The 6,897-nt window shown below is 38.2% G+C and overlaps 1 non-coding gene across 1 annotated transcript; it reads right to left on the bottom strand.

Moving 5' to 3' along the window:
* Positions 1 to 4,478: 4,478 nt before the first annotated feature.
* TRNAG-UCC (transfer RNA glycine (anticodon UCC)) lies at positions 4,479 to 4,550 on the bottom strand. Its single transcript has one exon. It is a non-coding gene; the product is annotated as a tRNA-Gly (tRNA).
* Positions 4,551 to 6,897: the final 2,347 nt, after the last annotated feature.

Genomic DNA, 6,897 nt, shown 5'->3' with positions numbered 1-6,897 from the left:
CTTGACTGAGTCTGCTAAAGCAAATATTTCCCAAGTACATAAGTCAGGTCACATGTTCTAAAAATATGCACGAGATGCCATGTTACACCATGGCTTGACTGAAATGACTGAAACAATATAAAAGGAGTACCTCAGACAGGAATGGAATCAAAAGTAATTTTTATGGGAAGATATCATGAATTTTACAAAGCTTTGAACATTTTTAATGAACTTTTGATCCGAGAACATGCTCAACATCATTTGGAAGTATGAAAAAACTGCGTTGGCCGGGAATCGAACCCGTGTCAACTGCTTGGAAGGCAGCTATGCTCACCACTATACCACCAATGCTTGACTGAGTCTGCTAAAGCAAATATTTCCCAACTACGTAAGTCAGGTCACATGTTCTAAAAATATGCACGAGATGCCATGTTACACCATGGCTTGACTGAAATGATTGAAACAATATAAAACCTCAGACAGGGATGGAATCAAAAGTAATTTTTATAGGAATATACCATGAATTTTACAAAGCTTTGAACATTTTTAATGAACTTTTGATCCGAGAACATGCTCAACATCATTTGGAAGTATGAAAAAACTGCGTTGGCTGGGAATCGAACCCGTGTCAACTGCTTGGAAGGCAGCTATGCTCACCACTATACCACCAATGCTTGACTGAGTCTGCTAAAGCAAATATTTCCCAACTACGTAAGTCAGGTCACATGTTCTAAAAATATGCACGAGATGCCATGTTACACCATGGCTTGACTGAAATGATTGAAACAATATAAAACCTCAGACAGGGATGGAATCAAAAGTAATTTTTATAGGAATATACCATGAATTTTACAAATCTTTGAACATTTTTAATGAACTTTTGATCCGAGAACATGCTCAACAACATTTGGAAGTATGAAAAACCTGCGTTGGCCGGGAATCGAACCCGTGTCAACTGCTTGGAAGGCAGCTATGCTCACCACTATACCACCAATGCTTGACTGAGTCTGCTAAAGCAAATATTTCCCAACTACGTAAGTCAGGTCACATGTTCTAAAAATATGCACGAGATGCCATGTTACACCATGGCTTGACTGAAATGATTGAAACAATATAAAACCTCAGACAGGGATGGAATCAAAAGTAATTTTTATAGGAATATACCATGAATTTTACAAAGCTTTGAACATTTTTAATGAACTTTTGATCCGAGAACATGCTCAACAACATTTGGAAGTATGAAAAAACTGCGTTGGCCGGGAATCGAACCCGTGTCAACTGCTTGGAAGGCAGCTATGCTCACCACTATACCACCAATGCTTGACTGAGTCTGCTAAAGCAAATATTTCCCAAGTACGTAAGTCAGGTCACATGTTCTAAAAATATGCACGAGATGCCATGTTACACCATGGCTTGACTGAAATGATTGAAACAATATAAAAGGAGTACCTCAGACAGGGATGGAATCAGAAGTAATTTTTATAGGAATATACGATGAATTTTACAAAGCTTTGAACATTTTTAATGAACTTTTGATCCGAGAACATGCTCAACAACATTTGGAAGTATGAAAAAACTGCGTTGGCCGGGAATCGAACCCGTGTCAACTGCTTGGAAGGCAGCTATGCTCACCACTATACCACCAACGCTTGACTGAGTCTGCTAAAGCAAATATTTCCCAAGTACATAAGTCAGGTCACATGTTCTAAAAATATGCACGAGATGCCATGTTACACCATGGCTTGACTGAAATGACTGAAACAATATAAAAGGAGTACCTCAGACAGGAATGGAATCAAAAGTAATTTTTATGGGAAGATATCATGAATTTTACAAAGCTTTGAACATTTTTAATGAACTTTTGATCCGAGAACATGCTCAACATCATTTGGAAGTATGAAAAAACTGCGTTGGCCGGGAATCGAACCCGTGTCAACTGCTTGGAAGGCAGCTATGCTCACCACTATACCACCAATGCTTGACTGAGTCTGCTAAAGCAAATATTTCCCAACTACGTAAGTCAGGTCACATGTTCTAAAAATATGCACGAGATGCCATGTTACACCATGGCTTGACTGAAATGATTGAAACAATATAAAACCTCAGACAGGGATGGAATCAAAAGTAATTTTTATAGGAAGATATCATACATTTTACAAAGCTTTGAACATTTTTAATGAACTTTTGATCCGAGAACATGCTCAATAACATTTGGAAGTATGAAAAAACTGCATTGGAAGTCAACTGCTTGGAAGGCAGCTATGCTCACCACTATACCACCAACGCTTGACTGAGTCTGCTAAAGCAAATATTTCCCAAGTACATAAGTCAGGTCACATGTTCTAAAAATATGCACGAGATGCCATGTTACACCATGGCTTGACTGAAATGACTGAAACAATATAAAAGGAGTACCTCAGACAGGAATGGAATCAAAAGTAATTTTTATGGGAAGATATCATGAATTTTACAAAGCTTTGAACATTTTTAATGAACTTTTGATCCGAGAACATGCTCAACATCATTTGGAAGTATGAAAAAACTGCGTTGGCCGGGAATCGAACCCGTGTCAACTGCTTGGAAGGCAGCTATGCTCACCACTATACCACCAATGCTTGACTGAGTCTGCTAAAGCAAATATTTCCCAACTACGTAAGTCAGGTCACATGTTCTAAAAATATGCACGAGATGCCATGTTACACCATGGCTTGACTGAAATGATTGAAACAATATAAAACCTCAGACAGGGATGGAATCAAAAGTAATTTTTATAGGAATATACCATGAATTTTACAAAGCTTTGAACATTTTTAATGAACTTTTGATCCGAGAACATGCTCAACATCATTTGGAAGTATGAAAAAACTGCGTTGGCTGGGAATCGAACCCGTGTCAACTGCTTGGAAGGCAGCTATGCTCACCACTATACCACCAATGCTTGACTGAGTCTGCTAAAGCAAATATTTCCCAACTACGTAAGTCAGGTCACATGTTCTAAAAATATGCACGAGATGCCATGTTACACCATGGCTTGACTGAAATGACTGAAACAATATAAAAGGAGTACCTCAGACAGGAATGGAATCAAAAGTAATTTTTATGGGAAGATATCATGAATTTTACAAAGCTTTGAACATTTTTAATGAACTTTTGATCCGAGAACATGCTCAACATCATTTGGAAGTATGAAAAAACTGCGTTGGCTGGGAATCGAACCCGTGTCAACTGCTTGGAAGGCAGCTATGCTCACCACTATACCACCAATGCTTGACTGAGTCTGCTAAAGCAAATATTTCCCAACTACGTAAGTCAGGTCACATGTTCTAAAAATATGCACGAGATGCCATGTTACACCATGGCTTGACTGAAATGATTGAAACAATATAAAACCTCAGACAGGGATGGAATCAAAAGTAATTTTTATAGGAATATACCATGAATTTTACAAAGCTTTGAACATTTTTAATGAACTTTTGATCCGAGAACATGCTCAACAACATTTGGAAGTATGAAAAAACTGCGTTGGCCGGGAATCGAACCCGTGTCAACTGCTTGGAAGGCAGCTATGCTCACCACTATACCACCAATGCTTGACTGAGTCTGCTAAAGCAAATATTTCCCAACTACGTAAGTCAGGTCACATGTTCTAAAAATATGCACGAGATGCCATGTTACACCATGGCTTGACTGAAATGATTGAAACAATATAAAAGGAGTACCTCAGACAGGGATGGAATCAAAATTAATTTTTATAGGAAGATATCATGAATTTTACAAAGCTTTGAACATTTTTAATGAACTTTTGATACGAGAACATGATTAATAACATTTGGAAGTATGAAAAAACTGCGTTGGCCGGGAATCGAACCCGTGTCAACTGCTTGGAAGGCAGCTATGCTCACCACTATACCACCAATGCTTGACTGAGTCTGCTAAAGCAAATATTTCCCAACTACGTAAGTCAGGTCACATGTTCTAAAAATATGCACGAGATGCCATGTTACACGATGGCTTGACTGAAATGATTGAAACAATATAAAACCTCAGACAGGGATGGAATCAAAAGTAATTTTTATAGGAATATACCATGAATTTTACAAAGCTTTGAACATTTTTAATGAACTTTTGATCCGAGAACATGCTCAACAACATTTGGAAGTATGAAAAAACTGCGTTGGCCGGGAATCGAACCCGTGTCAACTGCTTGGAAGGCAGCTATGCTCACCACTATACCACCAATGCTTGACTGAGTCTGCTAAAGCAAATATTTCCCAAGTACGTAAGTCAGGTCACATGTTCTAAAAATATGCACGAGATGCCATGTTACACCATGGCTTGACTGAAATGATTGAAACAATATAAAAGGAGTACCTCAGACAGGGATGGAATCAAAAGTAATTTTTATAGGAATATACGATGAATTTTACAAAGCTTTGAACATTTTTAATGAACTTTTGATCCGAGAACATGCTCAACAACATTTGGAAGTATGAAAAAACTGCATTGGCCGGGAATCGAACCCGGGTCAACTGCTTGGAAGGCAGCTATGCTCACCACTATACCACCAATGCTTGACTGAGTCTGCTAAAGCAAATATTTCCCAAGTACGTAAGTCAGGTCACATGTTCTAAAAATATGCACGAGATGCCATGTTACACCATGGCTTGACTGAAATGACTGAAACAATATAAAAGGAGTACCTCAGACAGGAATGGAATCAAAAGTAATTTTTATGGGAAGATATCATGAATTTTACAAAGCTTTGAACATTTTTAATGAACTTTTGATCCGAGAACATGCTCAACATCATTTGGAAGTATGAAAAAACTGCGTTGGCCGGGAATCGAACCCGTGTCAACTGCTTGGAAGGCAGCTATGCTCACCACTATACCACCAATGCTTGACTGAGTCTGCTAAAGCAAATATTTCCCAACTACGTAAGTCAGGTCACATGTTCTAAAAATATGCACGAGATGCCATGTTACACCATGGCTTGACTGAAATGACTGAAACAATATAAAAGGAGTACCTCAGACAGGAATGGAATCAAAAGTAATTTTTATGGGAAGATATCATGAATTTTACAAAGCTTTGAACATTTTTAATGAACTTTTGATCCGAGAACATGCTCAACATCATTTGGAAGTATGAAAAAACTGCGTTGGCCGGGAATCGAACCCGTGTCAACTGCTTGGAAGGCAGCTATGCTCACCACTATACCACCAATGCTTGACTGAGTCTGCTAAAGCAAATATTTCCCAACTACGTAAGTCAGGTCACATGTTCTAAAAATATGCACGAGATGCCATGTTACACCATGGCTTGACTGAAATGATTGAAACAATATAAAACCTCAGACAGGGATGGAATCAAAAGTAATTTTTATAGGAATATACCATGAATTTTACAAAGCTTTGAACATTTTTAATGAACTTTTGATCCGAGAACATGCTCAACATCATTTGGAAGTATGAAAAAACTGCGTTGGCTGGGAATCGAACCCGTGTCAACTGCTTGGAAGGCAGCTATGCTCACCACTATACCACCAATGCTTGACTGAGTCTGCTAAAGCAAATATTTCCCACGTACGTAAGTCAGGTCACATGTTCTAAAAATATGCACGAGATGCCATGTTACACCATGGCTTGACTGAAATGATTGAAACAATATAAAACCTCAGACAGGGATGAAATCAAAAGTAATTTTTATAGGAATATACCATGAATTTTACAAAGCTTTGAACATTTTTAATGAACTTTTGATCCGAGAACATGCTCAACAACATTTGGAAGTATGAAAAAACTGCGTTGGCCGGGAATCGAACCCGTGTCAACTGCTTGGAAGGCAGCTATGCTCACCACTATACCACCAATGCTTGACTGAGTCTGCTAAAGCAAATATTTCCCAACTACGTAAGTCAGGTCACATGTTCTAAAAATATGCACGAGATGCCATGTTACACCATGGCTTGACTGAAATGATTGAAACAATATAAAACCTCAGACAGGGATGGAATCAAAAGTAATTTTTATAGGAATATACCATGAATTTTACAAAGCTTTGAACATTTTTAATGAACTTTTGATCCGAGAACATGCTCAACAACATTTGGAAGTATGAAAAAACTGCGTTGGCCGGGAATCGAACCCGTGTCAACTGCTTGGAAGGCAGCTATGCTCACCACTATACCACCAATGCTTGACTGAGTCTGCTAAAGCAAATATTTCCCAAGTACGTAAGTCAGGTCACATGTTCTAAAAATATGCACGAGATGCCATGTTACACCATGGCTTGACTGAAATGATTGAAACAATATAAAAGGAGTACCTCAGACAGGGATGGAATCAGAAGTAATTTTTATAGGAATATACGATGAATTTTACAAAGCTTTGAACATTTTTAATGAACTTTTGATCCGAGAACATGCTCAACAACATTTGGAAGTATGAAAAAACTGCATTGGCCGGGAATCGAACCCGGGTCAACTGCTTGGAAGGCAGCTATGCTCACCACTATACCACCAACAATATAAAACCTCAGACAGGGATGGAATCAAAAGTAATTTTTATAGGAATATACCATGAATTTTACAAAGCTTTGAACATTTTTAATGAACTTTTGATCCGAGAACATGCTCAACAACATTTGGAAGTATGAAAAAACTGCGTTGGCCGGGAATCGAACCCGTGTCAACTGCTTGGAAGGCAGCTATGCTCACCACTATACCACCAATGCTTGACTGAGTCTGCTAAAGCAAATATTTCCCAACTATGTAAGTCAGGTCACATGTTCTAAAAATATGCACGAGATGCCATGTTACACGATGGCTTGACTGAAATGATTGAAACAATATAAAACCTCAGACAGGGATGGAATCAAAAGTAATTTTTATAGGAATATACCATGAATTTTACAAAG

This window comes from Crinia signifera, unplaced genomic scaffold (assembly GCF_055691185.1).
Source record: "Crinia signifera unplaced genomic scaffold, ASM5569118v1 HAP2_SCAFFOLD_103, whole genome shotgun sequence".
Classification (NCBI taxonomy): domain Eukaryota; kingdom Metazoa; phylum Chordata; class Amphibia; order Anura; family Myobatrachidae; genus Crinia; species Crinia signifera.
The sequence above is the reverse complement of the archived record's forward strand: the minus strand, read 5'-3'. Positions and strand labels throughout refer to the sequence as shown.